Raw genomic sequence first — 25,302 nt, forward strand, 5'->3', positions numbered from 1 at the left:
CTGGGTGACCCGGCGACGTTCTTTGCCATACATAATTTCTTTCATAAAATTTCTGAAATCGAAATTTATATTTATATATTCAATACAAAGTTATTGTAGTCATCTCGGCCACATACGATTTTTATAATTTACTAGGAAAATCCCCGCGGTTTCACCCGTGTAGTTCCCGTTCCCATGAGAATCCTACTTCCTACTAATATTATAAACGTGATTTTACTCTGGATTAACACATAGGCTATTCTTTGTCTAGAAAAAATCTATGGTTTCCCGAGTTTTGCAAAAAACTGAATTTGAAAAAAAAAAAAAATTTTGATGGTATGAATGTTTGTTACTCTTTCACGCTGCAACTACTGAACCGAATCACCTAAACAAAACACATGGGCTACTTTTTATCCCGGAAAAATCTATGATTCCCGAGGGATTTTTGAAAACTAAATTCCACTTACTAGCGGATGCACGCGACGTAGTTGCTAACGTAGACGCTAGTAAGAAAATAAAATAGTCTATGACACTCACAAATAACTAGGCTTTCTAGTGGTAAGAAAATTTTCAAAATCAGTTTAGTAGATCTAGAACCCCCTGCATCACCTCAAACTTTAGGTACCTTTTTATAATATTAGTATGAAAGTATAGATATAGATTAGGCAGATGTAGCAAATCTATATCTATATATATTAATATTATAAAGCTGAAGAGTTTGTTTGTTTGTATGATTGAACACGCTAATCTCAGGAACTACTGGTCCGATTTGAAAAATTCTTTCAGTGTTAGATAGCCCATTTATTGAGAAAGTCTATATACTTAAATTATCCCCATATTTCTTCGGGAACAGGAACCACGCGGATGAAACCGCGCGGCGTCGGCTAGTTAATATTATAAAGATTAAGTGTTTGTTTGGACGCGCTAATTCCAGGAACTACTGGTCCGATTAAAAAAATTCTTACAGTGTTAGGTAGCCTATTTATCGAGGAAGGCTTTATGCTATTATATTATCTCCACATTCCTACGGAAACGGGAACCACGCGGGTGAAACCGCGCGGCGTTAGCTAGTGTACTTATAACCTTACTAATACTTACTACACATTATTTTACTCATATTGAGTGGGCTGTGCGGTAAAGTATGTATCTGAATACTCAAAGGCTGTGGCTGGCGTTATTAATTGCACATACAGTGATTAGGCGCTTTTTAAGTAGGCAGGCAACTTTATTAGTGAAGGTAGTGATGTAGCGATTTTGTATTTATTAGGACTTGAGCGAATTAATGAAACCGGGTCATAAGGAGACATAAATAAGTTCCGTTGTAGTATATTTATTTCGTTCTTTATTGACGTCATTCTTTGTTTTAAGTCATTTTTTGTTATTGTTTATTTTGAATAACTGTTGTTTGCCCCGTGATGTCACCCTTTTAAAAGGTTTCCCCTGAAAACCAGCGCTGCAGCTAGCTGCAGCATTACGCTGAGTGGGAGTCCTTTATTTGATCAGTGCGCTTCTCTTTTTCTATTTATTCAGAAATAATAAATAAATAAATAAATATACTTAAACAATACACATCACTATCTAGCCCCAAAGTAAGCATACACAGTAGCTTGTGTTATGGGTACTAAGATAGTTGATATTATAATATTCATATACATTTATATACTACATATAAATACTTATATAATGTATAAATACACACAGACACTGGAAAACACCCATGCTCATCACACAAATATTTTCCAGTTGTGGGAATCGAATCCACGACCGTGGATGCAGAAAGCAGGGTCACTACCCACTGCGCCACGCGGCCGTAGAAATAATATGAAAGCTTAGTTTTAAGTTTTTAATGACCAAATAAAAATATTTTTCTTTCTTTATATCCGACTAGCGAATGCCCATGACTTCGTCCGCCTTAGATTTCCTTAATCCGGCCCTGTCGCAAAATCCGTTCTTAGTGGACGTCTTCTACCTACGAACTACCTCCCTGCCAATTTTCAACTTTGTACGTCAAGCGGTTTTCGTGATATCGTAATGAATTGAAATCTTTCGCATTTATGTAACAACTAGCTGATGCCGCGCGGCTTCACCCGCGTGGTTCCCGTTCCCGTGGGAATACCAGGATAATACATAGCCTATAGCCTTCCTCGATAAATGGGCTATCTAACACTGAAAGAATTTTTCAAATCGGACCAGTAGTTCCTGAGATTAGCGCGTTCAATCAAACAAACAAACAAACAAACAAACAAACTCTTCAGCTTTATTATATTAATATAGATATAGATAGCTGTTTACAAAAGTAAATAACTATTAATAAAGCAATGTCTATTACAAGAACAATGTCAAAAATTACGTTTTTTTTACAATGTTGATAGATACAAAGCAGAAGCCAAACTTTACGAAAAGTAGGTTATGTGGGTCAAAGAGGAAAATGCTGCCAGTAACAAAAATGAAAATCGATTTACTTGCATTTCCAAGTGCAATCAAGCCAAATACCGATGTTATGGCGAGTTCCAAATGTTTTCTTTTTATTTGTGTTGTTTTATAGTAATTTATTGAGTAATCCAGACCAAAACTAGACCATTTTAGAGATTTGCATGACCGCAGAATATAAATAAAGTGCTTATGCTATTTGTATTCGTCGGCATAACTTAAGATTTATAATATTATCATGATCAGTAACTAAATTACACACACTTGATTTATTTACCCGACCGTCCGTGGTGTTTGGAGCCCATACACCAGGTTTTTTTTTTATTCTTTACAAGTTAGCCTGACTACAATCCCGCCTGGTGGTAAGTGATGATGCAATCTAAGATGGAAGCGGGTTAACTTGTTAGGAGTAGGATGACAATCCACACCTTCTTCGGTTTCTACACGACATCGTACCGGAACGCTAAATCGCTTGGTGGTACATCTTTGTTGGTAGAGTGGTAACTAGCCACGGCCATAGCCTGCCACCAGCCAGACCAGGACCAAATAAGAAAACCTCAATCGGTCCAGCCGGGGATCGCACCCAGGACCACCGTCTTGTAAGTAAAAATCCATTATGATTTATTTATTAACCAGCGGCAGTGCAGTTATTTAACACTTGAAGAAGTAACTGTTTGTAGTGCTGGGACTCACCAGGGAAGAATCAGATTTTCGTAATTACACTATTTAAAAAAAATATATACCTACTTAAACAATACACGCATCACTATCTAGCCCCAAAGTAAACGTATCTCTATGCTGTGTTTTGATTTATTAAAATTAAAATTAAGAAAAAATGCACAAAGATAGGTTATAGATAGTCTGAAAAGTACAAGTCATTTTTTAACCTCAACTCCCACAGGGTTCTATGAGGGTTTAACCACAGATTAGCTCGCAATAGTTAATACTAAAAGTGGAATATTGACGTAGCGTTTTGGTATTCGGGAATACAGGATCGAGCAAGTCTATTGGGAGCTGATAACTGGAGGTTGCTAGACAAATCCCATTAACTCGTGTATTGCCCGTGGCAGCCTCTGTGTGCTCTATAGATAGTATGGAGTCCCTTAATTGGAGCAAAATTGGATTAGCGAGACAGAGGCAAAGGTGTGGTTTTGTCTATATTTGTATACCGCTAAAATTATTAATTATTCATATTCTATTTGAGCTTGGTACATTAATAAGCTACTTTATGATATCTAAGCTATTTGAGCACACTTGGTAGATTTCAGGCTTTCTATAGACATGCTTATGTGTTATATAGATACCGTATTTTGAGCAACGCCAGGATATTTTTTTATTTATTAAGATGGATAAGTAAGTAATTTTTATCACCACCGTGGTTTGCTACGTTTATAATTTTGTTAAGATGAATAAGTAAGTAATGTTTTTTTACCACCACCATGGTTCGCTACGTTTATAATTATTTTGTATGAATATATAAGTTATAAGTAAATATTGCTCGACCCAGGAATTATCATGCACATGGTAATTAAAGCAATTATGGGTAAAAACATCGATCGTAGATCGTTAGATGGGCCTCAAAGCGTCGCGGAATTGTCATTGGTTTCGCACATTGAGTACGTCATCACTCGTAACACATTTCTCTTTATTCCTGTTGTGGCTTATGTTTTTACACTTCCTAAATGAACACGAAGGTATATTAAGGGAATAAAATGAGGAACAACAGTAAATATTTTTTTAAGTCCACGTCCGCTCACAGCATGCGCTTGTTACGCAGATAAGATAAGATGTGCGTGCACGTCTTTGGGTAATGACATAAAATTGTGCGTTCTTTAATAAGGAGGGGCTTATCTAACGATTTATATCGATGGGTAAACAGATATATAAATATACAGATCGAAAATTTAATAACCTCTTGGTCAAAAAAGTACTATTTCGTTTCAAAGTTTCAACTCTTGTTGTGCAGTTGGAAATGAAAAATATGTCTTGAGCTTTTAAATCAACATTTAATTTCAGTGTTCGCCAGCAAGATTTTTACTCATTGAAACAATGCAGCGCTTAAATCGCTGTTTTAAGAAAAAAAAAACAGATCGACTTCAACAATCAGAGCGGTAAAGTTGCTTAAAATGTTTTGAGTAGTTCTCGGAAATGTTTTTAATTCGTTATTGAAAACGTTAGTTGCAAGAATTCCGAGCTTTTATTAAACTGGGGCTACACAAAATCATTTTTTGTTAATGGGTATTAGTTGCCGAAACACATTATTATGGTCTTCCGTATTCGCCTAGTTCTAATTCGCTTCGCTACCTAACTATAATAGACTACAAGCCCTTGAACAAAAATTACGTGTGAAATGAACCAACATGAATTACGCTTAGAAGGCTGTTACTATATCAGAAAATAACTCTGAGCACTATGCCGTCATTTCTGAGCGGCACAGGTGAGTACGCAAGTAAAAAGTAAGGCTTGCGACTCTTAACTTTCATCTCCTGCGCTGGAAAAATGTACGGCGTTTACGGATAACGTATCTGTATCTATATGTGTACAAAACGAATTACACAAATGCCGTAGTAATAAATGATTTTTTGCTTCTGCAATTAAAAGTTTGTTCTGATTTCCGGTACCATTTTAGTACGGCACTAGGATTTTCGACATTTATTTTTAATCATCTTTAACACTATAACAAAGCTGTACAATTATAATTAGTCGTAATTCATCATTTGGACCTGAGAAATTCCATTCACTCGCGTACTCACCACTGCACCGCTCAGAAATGACGGCATTATAATATTTTTTTTTAACTGTGTATTTTCTTTAACCTTTAAGTACCGACTTGCATTATTTGTAACGTCAGTACCGATGTGCGGTCCGAGAGGTCGCGTATATAATAAATAATAAATAAAATGAAGAGTTAAATATTTGTTCTTGACTTACGATTAAAAGTAAAGGGTTTTGATAAAAAATACGTAAAGAAAAAAAATCAACTTTAATAATATTTTTAATAAAACATTATAATAACAATTGGCATGAATTTTGGAGTAAAATCAGACTATCAGAAAAGTTTAGACATCTAATAAAGTAAGTCTAAAACCGTGTAGTAATTAAAGATGAGCTTAATTTTTCATTTCTTTAACTCTTTTCTGGTCAATTTGTTTTACTTCCCAAATACTCGTAATATTGTTATCTAAGCGTATTCGGGCAGCTTAGAACAGTTTTTCCCAACCCTTGTCGGAGAGGGCTTAACATGTCTCGCGAACGTTGGCATGAGTTACTATCTAACAACGCCTGTTATGTAATCTGATTAACAGAGAGATAAATATAAGAATAGCCGTGATAGTCCAGTGACCTCTGCCTCCGATTTCGGAGGCTGTGGATTCGAATCCGGTCCGGGGCATGCACCTCCAACTTTTCAGTTGTGTGCATTTTAAGAAATTAAATATCACGTGTCTCAAACGGTGAAGGAAAACATCGTGAGGAAACCTGCGTACCAGAGAATTTTCTTAATTCTCTGCGTGTGTGAAGACTGCCAATCCGCGTTGGGCCAGCCTGGACTATTGGCCTAACCCCTCTCATTCTGAGAGGAGACTCGAGCTCAGCGGTGAGCTGAATATGGGTTAGTAATGATGATGATGATGATGATGATGAAATATAAGAAATATTTACAGACAAAAGTTGTTATTAATATGACTTAAATTGAAAAAATAAATTAACATAAAAGCCTCGTGCCAGTACTGGCGTAAGTACATTTCATATATGCAAACATGCAGAGCCTACTCTGAACCTTCATTACGAACCTGTATACATTGTATAAGGACTTTTTCGTTTCGCGCAATTTATACGTATGATGACGACCTCCGCAGTGGTATGCGCGGTGGATTTATAAGACGGAGGTCCTGGTTTCGATCCCCGGCTGGGCCGAATGAGGTTTTCTTAATTGGTCCAGATCTGGCTGGTGGGAGGGTTCGGCCGTGCCTAGTTATCACCCTACGATTTAGCGTTCCGGTACGATGTCGTGTAGAAACCGAAAGGGGTGTGAATTTTCATCCTCCTAACAAGTTAGTCCGCTTCCATCTTAGATTGCATCGTCACTTACAATCAGGTAAGATTGTAGTCAAGGGCTAACTTATGAATATGAGTTTCTATTGATGATGACGATTCCTAATGCTGGATGCCAACAAAACCGGGAAGCTCAGATTAGCTTATCATAACATTATAATTTATTATAAAAAAAAAGTTATCATGACATTCAAGATTATTTTATGGACATGGACATTTTCTATCTTATTAATTGTGACATTGTATTAATTTAGTTTTTATTTTCTTCGTTCAAATGTATTTAATTATAAAAGATAATGTATATGATATGTAATGTATGTGTATGATATGTACCATCATGTTAAACCTACATTTTCATGAATAAAATATCATTCATTATTCATTCATTCATATAGCAATTTCCATATCAATACAAAACAAAGTATCCTTACACTGCTTTTCTCGTTTCATTCACACCAGTTTATATCTATTCGGGCTTTGGATTAGCCGACAGACATCGTTAGAGATAGTAATTCCGAGCCGACGAACGAGTGACATGTTAACCCCGACACGACGAGGGTCGATGAAAATATTTTAAGCTGCAAATTTCATGAAAAAAACTAAATTTCCATCAAAATTTCATCGAGCTATCGGTTATTCGCCGTTGATATAACGACGTGTCATCGTTGACAGCTGACCAATTAGTCATCCAATCCTGGCCAAAATCCTCGGTGATATATTGCATATTTAACATCCTATAGGATTTTAAAAAATATGGAAAAAAATATTAAACTTAATTTAAAGTGAACAATCATGCTAGTTCATACACGTACTCGTACATGATAACATCCTTTTTAGGGTTCCGTAGTCTACAAAGAACCCATATACTGTCGCAATGTCTGCCTGTCCGCGGCTTAGCACAGAGACTATTGCTGCTAGAAAATGTCAACAAAGTCGTAAAATAAAATCTTGAAAAAAATTTTTTTTCGGTATCTCCTCTGTATGTAAAGTGGGGATGATTTTTTATTACTCGTTTATATCATCGACTTTGTCCGCGTAGAATTCAGTTTTTCACAAATCCCGGGGGAATTATGGATTTTTTCGGGATAAAAAGTAGAATATGTTTACCCAGAGTAAAATCTGAAAATTTCAGCCAAATCGCTTCAGTAGTAGCGGCGTTAAAAAACAAACATACGTGTACATCCATAGCGGGCTAACTTATTAGGAGTAGGATAAAAATCCACACTCCTTTCGTTTTCTACACGACATCTTTCTTGTGTTTCTGTTTTGCTTGTTTTCTTTTATTTTTGTGGTGTACAAATAAAGAGTATTAAATAAAATATTAAAATAAATCGTTGTGGAACGCTAAATCGCTTGGCGGTACGTCTTTGTAGTAACTAGCCACGGCTAAAGCCTCCTATCAGACACTTTTTTTTTTTTAAATGTTCCATTTTTAAAAAGTAATGCTTTTATCTAGTGATCCGTGATAGCCCAGTGGAAGAGCCGTGATAGCCCAGTAGATATGACCTCTGCCTCCGATACCGGAGGGTGTGGGTTCGAATCCGGTCCTGGGCGTACACCTCCAACTTTTCAGCTGAGTGCATCTTAAGAAATTAAATATCACGTGTCTCAAACGGTGAAGGAAAACATCGTGAGGAAACCGGCATACCAGAGAATTTTCTTAATTCTCTGCGTATGTGAAGTTTGCTAATCCGCATTGGGCCAGCGTGGTGGACTATTGGCCTAACCCCTAGAGTCGAGCTCGGCAGTGAGCCGAATATGGGTTGATAACGAATGCTTTTATCAAAATTGTTTATTTATTATTACAGACTAAGTTACTACACAAGAGGATTGCACAACAAGTTATTCCAAACAAACAAACTCCCGATAGCCAAGTAAATAAGGGGCAGCGAGATGCCGCCCCACAAAAAATGCGTACGGAATAAATTTAAATAATAACAGGCTAGCAAAATACGATCCACTTGACAAAGTTCCCGCGCCGCGAACTAAATTTAATAAAAAGATTAAAGAAGACGACAGCTTCGGATTTTTTGAAAAAGTAATCAAATTGACCTTCAATCAAAGATCAAGTAGTAACGTCGACCCAAATTGAATATCCTTTGAATATAAATATTAAACACTCCTGGATCGCTGACAGGGATTCATTCTGTTCTAATGGTTTTATTACACAACTTACTGACGCCGCGTGGTTTCACCCGCGTGGTTCCCGTTCCCGTAGGAATATGGGGATAATATATAGCCTATAGCCTTTCTCGATAAATGGGCTATCTAACACTGAAAGAATTTTTCAAATCGGACCAGTAGTTCCTGAGATTAGCGCGTTCAATAAACAAACAAACAAACAAACTCTTCAGCTTTATAATATTAGTATAGATAGATAACAGTAATAGTCGCACAAAACTGACCAAGCCAAATTCCACGTTATCATAACGCAACGTGTAAAGCACCTTTAACAAATAATTTTATTTACGAAGGGGTAATATTTTCCGTAAACATTTATAAGGCACATAAATTGAAATACAAACAAAGTGATGAGGAAAATCAAGGAATAATAACGAATTCATAGCTCGTCTCGAACATGTTGATTCGTGCGAAACATATTGGTGTGTTTATTTTACAAAATATAGGGACCTGAACATTGAGAGCGGTAATAAGAAATAATGAATAGGGGAATTCTCTTTTGTAAACAGAATATGAAATTTGAGGGAAACAATTTTCTTAGAACCTCATTACAAAGTGAGATAAGATATTTCGGAAATAGCACTAACTTAAACTATCTACATACATATAGAAAATATTCTACATTGATCTACGTATCATACTCACTTTTTTTTACAGGTCACCACAGACGGAAGGGTATTCAAATTTCTAATCCTTAATACCTATTTAAGAAATTAAATACCACGTGTCACAAACGGTGGAGGAAAACATCGTGAGGAAACCTGCATACCAGAGAATTTTCTTAGTTTTCTGCGTGTGTGAAGTCTGCCAATCCGCATTGGGCCAGCGTGGTGGACTATTGGCCTAACCCCTCTCATTCTGAGAGGAGACTCGAGCTCAGCAGTGAGCCGAATATGGGTTGATAACGAATACCTATTTATAAATACAAAAATGTGAGTTTGTTACGCTTTCACGCTTAAACAACTAAACCGATTACAAAATTTCTATCAAAATGAAAAGCTATAGCTTGGCAAATTCGTTGATGACTCCCATGATATGCGGGCGACGGGAGGGAAAGGACTGCGCGGGTCATCGCTAAAACCCTCCCAGCCCACGCGGACCACCGGGAGTTGTACGATCGAATTTTTTCACACAAACAATTAAAGTAAGTGATTAACTATTATCTTCAGTCTTAGACAATGGTTTGAAGAATTTTAATTTTTTTTCTTGCTTGACATTTTTTAAAAGATTTTAATTAAGCAGTGGCATTCTTAAACCATCCATTCGCAATTTTGGCAATAGGTATTTGCAAGTTAAAGTTTAAATTTGCAGATTTTACGTCAGTTTCGTCAGTTTTTTTATCCGCGAATTCAGCAATTTTTTTATCCGCGAATAGTAAAAACGTGAATAAAGGAAGGGTGAATATGGAGCTTTTACTGTATTAGGTATAAACATGAAAATTTGTATGGGTTAGTTTGTTGAGATGTTCGTTACTTTTTAACGCCGCATCTACTGAACCTGAGATTTTACTCTGGATTAGCACACCTATTTTTACATCCCGGAAAAAAATCCACGATTCCCGAGGGATTTGCGAAAACGTAAACGTAACGTAATTCGTAATTAAAAACAAAAATCAATTTTTGTTTTTAATTACGAATTTGTCAACAAATTATATTGTTATAAGTTTTTTTATACAAATGTATACACACTCAGACTTTTTTTCTCCCCCGATAGCTAGGACTTCATTACCCAACAAATAGAATGAAAGAAATAACTAAGAATAAAGAAAAAAGACTATTGTGTATGACCCTTTACAACGACTAGTCATTATATCGTTACTGTACTTCAGAACTGTGGCGAGCGTTTTAGTTCAGAAATTTTAAGCTAAAATAACATTCCGTGGGAAACTATGCAACGTGAAAAACTTTTCGCTTAAAGGCTTACAACATAGGGTGTAGTCCCGAACCAATTTAAAATTAGTTGAGGTGTTAAGTGACAGATAACAGAAGCGAATTTTAAGTTGTATTCGAATTTGTAGCGAATTGTAGGTACTTGAATTTATGTTTGAATCTCTGACAGCCATAAACCATTATACAACTTGGCAAGTTCGTTGATAACACTCCTATGATATGCGGGCGACGGGGGGAAAGGACTGTGCGGGTGTCAAGTCATGCGGACGGGGCAGAGGGAAGGACGGCGCGGGTATGAAGTCGAGCGCGCGGACAATCGGGAATGTTACGAACGAATATGCCAAGCTATTCGCCTTCGCCCAGCCTTCGGGTCACATCAGGCGATGCTTCTGCGCTCGCCCCACCCCCAGTGTCTTGAGCTATATTTTATCTCAGTATTTTCACGGGAACGTGAACTACGCGGGTTAAACCGCGGGATGTAGATAAATAATAAAGATAAATAGAAAAATAAACTATACTACAGCCTTTCTTGATGAGTACTGTTTACCAACAAACAAATTTAAAATGAGGGTCTAAATCACTAGTCATTTCACACATAATAATAATTATAATTAACTTGTTCTTATATTATTGAAAATAAATTTGACTAATAAGCTTAGAACAATTAGATATGGTTAATATATTTTATATAACATTTTATAAACAAACCATACAACATTTAAAATAAATAAGTTATGAAATGACATGCGTTTTCTACCCTCATTTCTAATTTCTTTGTTGTTAAACAGTACTCATCAAGAAAGGCTGTATCATACATCATTGTATATCATTGTAGAGTCTGCAGAAGTCCATATTATTAGCAATAATCGTCATTTATAGTGGCTTATCGAAATGCTGTGTTGTGTGACGTCCCGTGTATAGCGGCTGGTACACAGATCCGATAAGTGAGCAAATTTATTGCCTGCCTGGTTGTGACCGAACAATCCTTACTGAAATTTATTTCCCTTGTTTGTACCAACATGAAACGACACTAAAGAATTTTTAAATAATTAGTTTTCGTCCGCGCCTTCGCTCGTCATTGAATGGTTTGGTAATATAAAAAAGTATTTTCTAAACTTTTTTCTCAAAATTTTTTTTTGGGTCATAGGAACATTCTCACTTTGGAGTACAGAAGTCAATGGTTACATCTCCGTACCTTGGAAAGCTCGTTAAGCCGGATCTTGATTTAAAAGAAATTAACACTATCCCAAGACACGTGATAGCCCAGTGGATATGACCTCTGCCTCCGATTCCGGAGGATGTAGGTTCGAATCCGGTCCGGGGCATGCACCTCCAACTTTTCAGTTGTGTGCATGTTATAAAATTAAATATCACGTGTCTCAAACGGTGAAGGAAAACATCGTGAGGACACTGTGAAGTCTGCCAATCCGCATGGGCCAGCGTGGTGTACTATTGGCCTAACCCCTCTTATTCTGAGAGGACACTCGAGCTCAGCAGTGAGCCTAATATGGGTTGATAATGATGAAAGCGTCTGAATTGGAGCAGTGGTCGTAATGGTGGTAAAAGGAGGAAGGCCAGGCCCTTTATGGAGCCGTTAAAATAAGCTGATAAAGATAATAATTACGAAACTAAGGTATTCAACATACGGAACCCCGTTAAAGCGGGTGTAACTCGCATTTGACCAGTTTTGTTTCATATCGTGACCGTGATTTGAATACCGACTTAATTATGCTATTGTGACATATTTTTTTAACATAATAAAGAATGTTGTTAGGAAAACGTTATCATTGAGTGTAATAAATAAAAATTTTAAATACTGGTCACAATTTTCTAATACTTAACGGCCTAGGGGACTCGCTAAACAAGCGTTTAGCACGCACAAAGCACTGTCTGAAAGAGTGGTTAAGAGTAACTTATGTATAGTTAACACGATTTAAGTGGTTATATGAAAAATTCACGATTTATTTTTGGCTTATACTTACTTGAGTGTTGTATTTTATTAATGTTTGGAATAAATTTGTGAATGAAAATAAATATATGGCTGGCTTTTTTATGTTCTTATGCGGTAGAGGGGGGTGAATTTTTGGGGATTTATAGCGTTCCTAGAACCCGATTACAATGGCATCTGAAAGGTTTGAAGAAACTCAAACAAACAATAGTCTGAATTTAATCAACACTAGCGAACGACGGTGACTTCGTTTGAGTTTAGTTCTGTTCTTCATAAATTCTGGGACAACCAAGGAACTTTCTAGTAATGTTATTTAAACGGGTACATACCACGATAAAACGACGAGATTTTTATTGTCGATATTTCGACCCAGTTGCATGGATCGTGGTCACGACGGGACTGAAGTTGCGAGATGAGAAGTGAAGTCAGCTGTTAGGGGCAAAATCGATCTACCCTCTTTCTTGTTCTTTTTCTTTTTTCAACGACCTCGCGTTTTTGGCTGTTTAGGCAAACCACACTCACGACATCGCTTTTGTTATTATGCGTGTCGCGGCCCGCAAAACAACGACCCGCAAAAGTCTGCGATAGCTGATCACATTCTACAACCGGGAACTAAACATTGGATTGAGATCCATAATCCACACATTATTTCCACGGACCGCCACTATATACCCCGAGTAGTTCGAGAAGCCATTGAAATTCGAAAATACAAAAAATTTCAATCGGGAAGATGGCTTCAAACTAGCCAGCGAGTGGAACCCGGTGGTAGAATTGTGCAAACCAAGAGGGCGCCGCGACACGCATAATAACAAAAGCGATGTCGTGAGTGTGGTTTGCCTAAACAGCCAAAAACGCGAGGTCGTTGAAAAAAGAAAAAGAACAAGAAAGAGGGTAGATCGATTTTGCCCCTAACAGCTGACTTCACTTCTCATCTCGCAACTTCAGTCCCGTCGTGACCACGATCCATGCAACTGGGTCGAAATATCGACAATAAAAATCTCGTCGTTTTATCGTGGTATGTACCCGTTTAAATAACATTCATAATGAACAACCACGAAATAAGTTTAAAATCATTAACTTTCTAGTAAGTTATGTGCTTATTATATTTAAAGATCATGTGTTACGAGTTACTTATTTCATTCGGTAGTTGCGGCGTGAAATAGTAACAAACATGTCTGTCACTAAGGGTTCCGTAGGAAAAAATATGGGGGTTCACCCCGAAATCATCGGGATCTATCTATCATCCTATATAGATTCATTTTTTTCTTTTTAAGGTACGGAATCCTAAGTAGTTACTATTCAGTCAGCATTATGTTCACACACACAAAATTTGGATTTATAGTGTGACTAGCTGACACCGCGCGGTTTTACCCACATTGTTTCCGTTCCCGTAAAAATACGGGGATAATATACAGCCTATAGCCTTTCTCGGGAAATGGGCTATCTAACACAAAAAGAATTTATCAAATTGGAACAGTAGTTTCTAAGATTAGCGCGTTTAAACAAACAAACTCTTCAGCTTTATAATATTAATATAGATTCAACACGCACGTTTTGCTATTCCTACAGAAATTATCTTTATTTGTAAAAAAGAAGATTATTATTACAATATTTTTATATCTCGCTAGGTTAGTAAGGTTCTGCGTATCTGAAAATCCACGCGTAACGGCGTAGCGTAAAAAGTAATTCGAATTTAGAACGTGGGGAATTTTTGAATTGTTTTTCTTGCTTATAGATTTTCCCGCTGTAGTGAGATAAAAGTTGTGAGTTGCGCAATGCAGCATAATTATTTGCATCCCATGCCGTTATGTAAGAATCTTATTGAATCCTTCGCTAAGTTTAGAATTTTATTTTTGAATCTTGGATTCGTATTTGTGGCAAACAATAACTTTGCAACATATTTAATTAATTGTTTACTGCGTAATACCATAGACATCTGCAAAGAAATATTAACTTAATTAATTTATTGTGAGGCAACATTACAGTTATATGTCTCTTTTTTTTTATGTTCCAGATACTAATATTATAAATCTACTAATCCTGCTAATAATATAAACGCGAAAGTTTGTATAGATGTTCGAATGTTTGTTACTCTTTCACGCCTCGACTACTGAACCGAATTGGCTGAAATTTGGTATTAAGATATATTATAGTCTGAATTAACACATAGGCTACTTTTTATCCCGAAAAATTCAAGGTTCCCGAGGGATTTGTAAATTCCACGCGGACGAAGTCGCAGGCGTCCGCTTGTGAGTATATAAGGCTTTAATCGACACTGCATTTTATTTGAAATAATAAATAAAGCAGAAGGCTTATTATATAAAGCTTAAATAAATGAAAATATTATCCCGTAAATTAAATAATGCTATACAGCGACTGAATAAAGAGCCGAACTAGTTTGTATAGAGAATCGTGATTCAGTTCCGCACAGGGAGTATAAAAGACTTTATTCGCTGAATACGGTCTATTATGCTGCGAGGGTTATTCTCAATTCGCATGTGAATTTGGGCATTCGTTAAAACCAATTCTGCCTATTCAGTTTATATTAGGCCTACACATCCCAGTTCTACCCTTTTATTTGCTCCGCGCAAATGTGTGGGAGCCTTTTTCATAAAATGCTGATAAGAATACAAACTGTAGTAACAAGGGTCGGATTTGGTATAATTAATTTTGTATCGTATTATCTTTGGTGTGAATTTTAATTGGTCAATGTGTACAGAGTGAGGAGGGTGGGGCATAATGTTACGTTATGTTGAACGCTTTTAGTATATAGCAGACCACCCGCAGTTTAACCCATGTAGTTCCCATTACCATGAGAATACGGGGATAAAATACAACCTTTTTACTGAATTGTAATGTACCTTTCCATTGGGGTAGGAATTTTTAAAGTAGGTCAATATCAAATGTAACCATTTTAAAATATTAGTTTAGATTTAGATAACTTATACGAATTATAAAACAAAGTCTTCAGCCTTGTCTGTCTGTCCGTTTGCCATACACTTGATAACTACTGGGGTTTTATGCAGTTTCCGCCAATACATAAATAGTGACTCATCATGTATCTAAATGTATAATAAATGAAGGTTATGTGTAAATAGGTTGAAATTTGACGATAATTGCTGAAAATGTCGGAAAAGGTCAAGCATGATTTCATTAAAAACACTGCCACATTCCCTTGAGTCATAACCAAACGATACATGAATTGATAATTCTGCTTTTATAAAAGTGTTTTACCGGTTAATGTTGCGGTCATTTGTTACTGATAAAAAAACATTGTAGTTTTAACATAATTTTTAGATTCACTGGTTTGTTTATAAAATATTAAGATTTAAAATGCTCGTTTTTGTGAGAGTCGTGTTTATGTATCCCCTACCTCCTCTGCCAGATAAACGGTTGTTTTTGAATACATAAAAAAATTGACAGAATCATAGTTATGATGATGACATTAAAGGCAAACTATCACTGCTAAGTAATTAATACGGCTAAAATTTTCCTTTTCAAACCTGCATCTTGTTTATCCGAAGCGTATTTTAAAGTGAAATTTCACCTGCCTCGTGCATAATACCATGCATGCAGAGCGGGTACGGTAAACGACAGTGCACGTCGAATGGAAAAGTCGACAATGCAACTTTGACATGGAGGCAAGACTTTTTGTTAAACACAGCTTTTACAATATAAAGAGAGCTTGCAATAGTTAGACTTACGTTTTTTATGAAAAAGAAAGTCTATCAGCACATTTTCTTAATTTTTTTTTAATTCTTTACAAGTTAATCCTTTACTACAATCTCATCTGATAGTAGGTGATTGTGCAATCTCAGAACAGTTTCAGTTTCCGTAGGAATAACGGGATAAAAATTATAACCTTAATTATAGTGTAGCAATCGATCAGTAACATAATTTTTCAAATCGGTTCTGTAGTTTCATAGCCTGTTCAATGCAAACAAACAAACAATCAAATATAATATCAGTATAGACGACCGAGGAATTAGTCGCCATTTACTTCGCAGTGCCATTAGAGTCCATGATTGGCTAATGTATTTTTCTATGTTACGTATACCATGGACTGCCAAACGTACAATTGTATCAATTCTTTCACAAATTCAAATTAAAACACGTCTCTCAACTATCTGTTAACAGCGCATCCTCAGTAATTTAGGACATATCACACGTCGTGGTAACAACTAGGAAACAAATATTGTGGTGGGAAATGTTGAAGGCAAACGGCCACGAGGTAGATCTCCAACCCCGATGGTCGGATCTTCTCAAGGAAACAGGAGCCCGCACCTTTTACAGTGCCGTTCAAATGACCAGCGTACTCGATGGAGGAACATTGTATACCAACAGATGACTCGCCAAGGTAGTCACGATCCTCAGTCGTGAGGGACCGATTGGAGAGAGAGAAAATTTTCTATGGTTGGAGAATGAGCTAAGCCTTCATTAAATGAGGTATGTCTAACTGTAGCACGCTTTCTTTCTATTACCTATATACTTTTTGTTTGTGTTAACTACTGAGTTACTGACTAATGTTCGAGTATTTGTTTGACAGGGAAATGAAAATATCCTACTCTTACAATGGATGACGAAATGGGGAAGTGGCCTAGTTTTATTTAAAACATCTCTAATATTCCTGTTTGCTAGAAATAAGTTTAAAAGTTTGTTCTCGCCGTAGGTTACTATCATTGACATCATGTCTCGAGCCGCCAGCATCCAGCGGCTACCTGCAAGCCGCTTAATGTCCTAAGTTCACGTATACCTACAGTATACAGTACTCATCAAGACCTACGTACCTATACAGTACTCATCAATAAAGGCTGTAGTGCCTTTCTTGATGAGTACTGTTTACCAACAAACAAATTAAGAAAAAACAAAAAAAGATTCCGACGAATTGATAACATCCTTCTTTTTAAGAAAGGCTGTAGTATAGTGGGGGGTCGACCAGCTTTTTGAAACTCCACAACTTCCAACGGTTCTTCGATTTTTGTGATCCGCCCATTGCACAGCTTTGCATGTCTAACTTTGATTCTTCTGCGGATCTATTCTATTATTTACGAGTTAGCCCTTGACTACAACAATCTCATTTGATGGTAAGTGATAATGCAATCTAAAATGGAGGCTGAGGAGGCTTACGGGTATGATGAAAATTCACACCACTTTCGGCTTAGACACGACATAGTACTGGAACGCTTAATCGCTTGGCGGTCTTAGTAGGCACGCGACATATCTATAGTATAAAATATCATTGATTTTCAAACACTTTTCATCTCAAGCTTAATTAAGGTTCATTAGGAAGATGCGGGTAGAAACACTTTATAATTAAACCGTTAACCGTTGCGTGACAGGCAGCACGCAAGTAAAATCCGATGGGCTGATGTAATTAACGACCTAGAAAATCTAGGAATTCAATTCTGTACTTAGGCTAAAACACGAGAGGTTACGTAATCATGTTATATTTTTAAAAATATATTTTTAGCTCTGGCGTGAATAGGAGTTTACATGTTTTTAATAAATAGTGTTGGCTTCAGTGTGCTCGTGGCGTTCGAGCCGTCCACATCTCTTGTTGTGTAATTCTTTATGGGTTACTTGGGATAGGCGGGGAGAGTGACTTGAGTGGAAAAGGGGAGTGTTTGATATTAGTCAAAGGATCCTTTAATGCGTGACTCCACTCAAGGTCATTCTCTGCCAATCTAGGGTCTTATTTTGGTTACAGTGTGATTTGTTAATTAAATTGTCCTGACAAGTGTTGTGAAAACCTTTGTTCGACATTACTTTTCTTATATTTGTAATCACTTTTGAGTCCTACAATAAAAGTAAGCTCGTTTCCATCTTAGACTACAATGTCACTGCCTAATTAACATAACCTGAGATCGTAAGGATTTTCAAAATGTATTTTATTCGAATAATGATGTAATATATTCAAATGGATTTCAAATCGCCTATCAAATTATCATTACTGATCGGTTAACGATTAATATTCGTGCATAATTTAATATCACAGATTTATAGGCAGCCCCATATCTTCGATTCTAGGTCAAACCACGCACGAGCCGGACTAATTTGTCAAAGGAAATTGAACGCGAGAAACGTGTCTCACGTCGATGAAATTCATAAATCACATGATAATATTACGCCATTTTATATTCACGCCGGTTAAAGACTTTGTACCTATGGTACGAATTGATCATACATGAGAAAAAGTCACACAAAATATAAATTACGAACCACTATAATTCGTTCATTCGTTATCAACTCATATTCGGCTCACTGTTGAGCTCGACTCACCTCTCAGAATGAGAAGGGTTAGGTCAATAGTCCACCACGCAGGCCCAATGCGGATTGGCAGACTTCACACACGCAGAGAATTAAGAAAATTCTCTGGTATGCAGGTTTTCTCACGATGTTTTCCTTCACCGTTTAAGACACGTAATATTTAATTTCTTAAAATGCACACAACTGAAGAGTTGGAGGTGCATGCCCCGGACCGGATTCGAACCCACACCCTCCGGAATCGGAAGCAGAGGTCATATCCACTCACGGCTCACTATAAATATCACTTAGTAATTGTCTATGTATAAGAAAGTTCTTCGAATAGGACATATTACTTCCATACGAAAAAAGGTACTAAGCCAGATCATAGAAATAAATATTTGAAACGCGATAGAAGTTGCGTTAAACGGCAGAAGATCTTTAAATCGGGAAAGATGATCTTTAAATCGGGAAAGATGCTGCAGTCAATTGAAAGTTTTTTTTTTTTATATTTGCCATATCTTTTATATATATGACCAATATTCCAATACCATTCCCCTCCACTAATCGGGAAAAACTGTATTAGGTGTGGTACGACCAAATTCAAATTTAGTCAATTAGGTACATATACGAGTGTCTAACTTATTTCAGCATTTAAGGCGCGTTGTATATAATGGCTTGCATGTCTGAAGTGATAAGTCATGACAGCTTATGCTTTATTATGTTTATGCAGTCTTTAATGTTATTATACCATTTAATTATTGCATTAAACACTATTATACTATTAAACGGGCTAAACCGTACATTTAGGTATTATAAAATAAGGTTTGATGTTGTTAATAATTTTTCAGTAGATATTTGTAAATAGAGCCGTGATAGCCTAGCCTAGATAGATAGATATATTTCAGAGGGCGTGGGTTCGAATCCGGTCCGGGGCATGCACCTCCAACTTATCAGTTGTTTGAGGCGCTGGTGTTTAATTACACATAAATAAAAAGTTGGGGGTGCATGCCCCAGACCGGATTTGGACCTACGAACTAATCAATGAGGTTATATCCATTGGGCCATTGACAGATAATGATGATACGTAAATAATCAAATTACCTAGTTACAATAAAATAATCCTGTAAACAAATCTCTCTAGGTATTACACGAGTATTAAAGATAAGCGGATTATAGAAGAGGATCCCTTAAGATAATCTGTATTACCATTTCAACCCTTGTCTCAAAAGGCAAGCCTCCATTGCGAGGTCGCCGTGCTCGTTAGTCTGGGAAAAGTACCGACAAACATTGTTTACGTATATATATGTAAGTGATGTATTAAAGTTCAAAGCAATACTAGTATTTGCCCGTGACATCTTCCCCGCATGCGAGACAACGCTTGTGCTTTTATCGTGATCGGTGGAGTAGTTAAGGCGTGAAAGTGTAAGTAACAAATATGAAATTTACATTTATAATATTTGTTCAGATCTTTTCTGGTCCAGAGGTTAGCCGATTCCGTTTCGTATCACAATGATGTTTTGGTTCAAATACACAGCCAATCTATATATAAAAAAAGTCGAGTTTGTTACAACACTTATAACTCGAGATCTGCTGGACCAATTTTCATGGTAAAAACAATGAAAACTTGACAAAAAATTAATTATGAAAGATGAATAATTTTGCATAAATGTTACTTTGTTTAGTACATATCAAACAATTGTAGGTACAGGTATTGTGTTGTAGGGGTAGGAGTAGAGTAGTGTAGGGTAGGAAGGGGGAAGAAGTGCACATAAGTCAAAGCGAAGCTTGACGGGGTCCGCTAGTTTATAAAATATAAAAAGAATTTTGAGTTCGTTATATCCAAAATAAATCTAAAATTAATAAAATTACTACAATGTATAACTACTTTATTTCATAGAAAGTTTTGTATGTAACGTGTTTAGTGATAAGTTTAAAGTAGTTATAATCGATTCTATACTTTTACTATGGTATAAAATTTTCGTAAACTCAAAAGTAGCCGTTGGTATATATAGCCAATAAGAACATCATTAAAATTGTAATGTAAATTAATACTCTTAGGTGAGGTTTCAGTAATAATCGTGAATAAACGAATATAATGCAGAATTTCTCAGCTCCAGGATTACTAAGAAATTCTTGGAAGAAGCTTGAAATTAACAAATGCTCTAAGTAAATAATAATTTTATCGTATAAAATGTACTATCGCAGAATTTACAGGAGTTTATGAGTCTTTTTAATTGATAATAATTATTGGTACAATCTACGAGCTAGTAAAATAATATGCGGTTTTGAGTATGAGCTTATTAATATAAAATATAATTTAATGAATACATATAAATAAGTGTCCGTCTGTGACTTCAAGATAAGTGTGTTTTCTGAAGTGCTCATAGCTCACACGATAGCCTTCCACAAACAATGTTTTTTAAAAAGTTTATTTGTCTGTTTATCTGTCTGGGCTTATCTTAGGAACGGCTGAACCGATTTTAACAGGTTTTCACTGAAAGATAGAGGATTCAAGCCGAAATAAGTAATTATACTCACGGGATTTGTGCACAACTGATTTTATGTGGACTCGTTCGTTCGCTAGTATTATCTAAAATTAATGTTTCTTCATATTAGAATTTGGTATTTCAAACATATTTTCATACATACATACCTACCTACTTCCATGTTTTTAAATGTATATGTTTGTAGACTAGAAAACGGGAGATGGACCAAAAGAGCTACGGAGCGGGTGGAGCTGAAAAAAGAAAAAGGAGACGCCAGAAATCCTTTTCTGGCGTATCCTTATTCTTTTGAAAAGATAGAGACGACTTTTTACGTAATGAGTATAGATATAGCCCGAAACGGAAAGCTATGGAAAGATTTGGGGGAGGACTACGCCGTAGACGTGTCATAGACATAATAATTAAAATAAATTTGCAAAAATTTTAATTGCAGTAACTATACATTAAAAATCAACTGTTAACACTTATTTGATGAAAGGCTTTTTGTTCATTATTCAATTTCTTTAATATACTTATATTATACTTTCATGGAGAGATTTGAATCACTATCAATAAAATAAATCCAATTAATTGTACATTTAATGTATCGTAATCAATTTATTGTTTATTTTATTTAATTAAGCAAAATAAGTTAAATTTAAGACTACAAATCTCGCTGTCACAAGCCAACATAAAGTTGTTAAATATAATCGCAATGAAGATTGTGTAATTGCATAAGAGCAATATGTGGATTGCAGAAAAAATTAAAGATATTTACTGTGTATGTGTGTACATCCCTATATATATTTGAAATTGCATGATTTTTGAGAACTAACGACAGATTATTTCAAAGGCATAATTGTGAGCGTTGCAGAGATAGGTTTCGGTTTCCTCCCCACCACATTGCTTTTCTAAATAAGAGCATCTGCATAATGATTATTCGAATATATAATAAGTTACCAAAGCGTATAAGACAGGAGAACAATTTAACTAGTTTTAAATATAATCTGCGTAGGTTTCTCTTGGACAATGCGTTTTAAGACATAAATGATTTTTTAACTTTGACATTATAATATAAATTTATTCTTTTGACAATATGAGATAATTTGTTTTTTGATTCATTTATTTTTTTTCAAAAAATTAATATTGTTCTTCTATTCATTATTTAACTCTTTAAAATTGTGTTAAAAGTCATTTCTGGAGTGATTTAAATGTAGGTAACTTAATATTTTGCATGCCGATCGGGCGAGACACAATACAGAATTGTATCAGCAAATAAAGAATTTGATATTTGCAATATTTATTAAATATTAATAAATGAAGAATTCTTAACACCTTTAACATCAATTATTCTCTCACTGACTACCCAGTACACGTAAACCATTACGTAGCGACGTTTTAATGTTAACAGCTAACTAGAACCGCTCGAAGTAAAATAGCCTGACGTTATCTTAACGGACCATTAGACTCAAACGCTTACCGTCTACCGCTTGTCGAATAAAACGAAATAAAACTGTGAGTACTGTTTCCTAACCATTTGCGGAGCATTTTTTGCTTTCACATTTTTTTAATTTATTTACAAATAAAAATACAATTATTTATTACACTTATTGCGTTTTACACAGCACACTTCACTATGTTTTTTATAACACTACCCGGCCGCGTGTTCTCACGAAGCGTACAATTTATTTGTGTTTCGTAGCACACGTCCGGCTGGCTACGGAGTCGCGTCGGCACTGTCTACGCCAAGGTGCCGCTCAAGCGCTACGCTTTCATATCGTTCGTAGCACTGATTTTACACAAATTTTCTGTAATTTGCAATAAAATTTAACGGAAATTACAAACTATTTATTGTTATTTACATAAATGTAATATATTGTAATTAATGTCGAATGAAATTTAATATTTTGTTTCCGCACGCGCTATGATTTATGTGTAAATTGTTCGTTTTAATATGTTTTGCCATTAATATCGTTTCGCAGAATTTGACTGCCTATTCAATTATTATTCCAATTTTGGATTATGATATTGATCAAAAGCAAATAATATTCAGGGTGTTATCGTTAATTAAACAATTTTGTTTGCCTTTATTTATTGTTATTAAATATATTATAAACATAAGATTAGTCTATAATAACTTTACATTGCTTTTTATATATCATATACATTCAAATGTTCTCACCAAACATATTAATAAAATTTAAGTGTCTGTCTGTGATTTCAAAATACAAAGTGACTATTATAGTTATTTACACAATACATAAAACACAGACATTTTTTTTGAAATTTTTGGGCCTTTTTGTCTCTTTGACTGTTGGCCCGATTATAATGGGACACTGGAAAAAAGAGGAGGTTATTTCATGGTTAAATCATTATTCCCTCGGCATTTCTGATATGTTGAATTTTACGCGGACGAATTCGTGGGCATCTCCTAGTTTTAGGATTAGATTAGATTAAAGAAAGCTAAATTTCAAATTGTGCACAATATACATAATGCTACGGTTAAAACTCGCAGATGCTGCATGTTTAGGTTCGCTTTAAACTTTTAGTTGTAGCTTATTATGTAAACATAATTTTGTTATTATCCAACCTTTGCATATTACCACATAACACTGCAAATTTTAGTCGATATTGATAATCATTATGTAAATATTTCTATAAAGGCCCCATGAGTAAAATAGTAAAAACAGCATTTATTTTTCTTGGGACAGATAAAGTCGCTTCCCTCTTTCAAACTACGCGACGGGTTTTAACGGGCAAAGTCGCAGGCATCTGTTAGTAATATATATGAGTATAGATAAACTCATAACGATTCCCGTAGTCGATACAAAAAAGTTATAATAAGCGTCGAATTGAGAAATATTTCTTTTGAAATTTTGATTCGTATCTCTTTGATATTTGTTTTGATAAACATTTTTTTGGTAAGGAAAAACAATCAAAGAAGAAAAATTTATCCGAAGAGTATCGTTAAAAAAGTTACCAAAAAACGCCAGTTACAGTTATCAAGTCATCTAATCTATCCTAATATATAAATCTGAAGAGTGTGTTTGATTGAACGCGCTAATCTCAGGAACTACTAGTCCGATTTGAAAAATTCTTTCAGTGTTAGATAAGCCATTTATTGAGGAAGGCTATAGTCCATATATTATCCCCATTTTCCTACGGAAACGGAAACCACGCGGGTAAATCTGCGCGGCGTCAGCTACTAAATTATAACGTAATTCGAAACGCAAACACGGTCCAATATAAAACATAAAATTTGCCATGATTAAATTTGTTTCCCATTCGTCATTTACTAATGGTTCCGCTATACAATACTCAAATAGCCGCCCGTTTCGAAAACAATTAGCAGACTAACAAATGAGAATTGCTAGTGTATCAAACGTGGAACGCAGTATCGAATTTCTGCCGTAGCGAACGAATGTTTCCGTTTTATTCGAGCAACAAAAGTTGATACGTCTATATTATTATTAGAATTCAGTTTACTACATGTGCATGTCCACGCCCCTAGTGATGAATAAATCACTTCCGCTCCAACCGTGAACCGATCAAGAACCATGAACCTAAGAGTGTGAAGTCCCCAACATCTGTGAAGCACGAATCTCTGAAGATTAAGGACCAAGAACCACGAACCTTTGAAACCACAAGAACCTAGAATCCTGACCCTATGTGAACCATTGTAAATTGTAAGTGATCTTCGACTAAGAAATACAGTCTACGATAAATCGATGTAGGGTTTTTAATTTACCTACGATTAAACCTTGCCCTACAGTAACTTTAGTTAAGTTTTCTTTAAGGTTACAAATCGTGGAGCACGTCAACTTCCCCGCTAAGTTAAGCAAAAAAGCGGCACAGCTGTACCATACTTTTTCTCGAAGCAAATCAAGCCATTTTCGACCCTCTATAACTTCATTGTAGATGATGCCGATGGACGTAGGGGTCCCAAGGTGCTGGAATGGCGGACCGGAAAGCGCAGTGTTCGCCGACCCCCCACTAGGTGGACCGAGGATATCAAGCGGGCTGCAGGGAGCCGCTAGATGCTCGCGGCGGCTTGGAGGTCCATGCAAGAGGCCTATGTCCAGCAGTGGACGTC

General features: G+C 35.9%; 1 protein-coding gene across 3 annotated transcripts in view; it reads right to left on the reverse strand.

Moving 5' to 3' along the window:
- Window positions 1-22,933, reverse strand: part of LOC112052439 (collagen alpha-1(XVII) chain-like) — an 86,533-nt gene extending 63,600 nt beyond the window's left edge. For all 3 annotated transcript variants that reach the window (XM_024091516.2, XM_052885731.1, XM_052885730.1), the window contains exon 1: window positions 22,690-22,933. The gene's annotated coding sequence lies outside the window, so the exon portion shown is untranslated. The remainder of the gene's footprint in view (window positions 1-22,689) is intronic.
- Between the last annotated feature and the right edge of the window lie 2,369 nt (window positions 22,934-25,302).

The sequence above is a fragment of the Bicyclus anynana genome, chromosome 15 (genome assembly GCF_947172395.1).
Source record: "Bicyclus anynana chromosome 15, ilBicAnyn1.1, whole genome shotgun sequence".
In the NCBI taxonomy this organism is placed as follows: domain Eukaryota; kingdom Metazoa; phylum Arthropoda; class Insecta; order Lepidoptera; family Nymphalidae; genus Bicyclus; species Bicyclus anynana.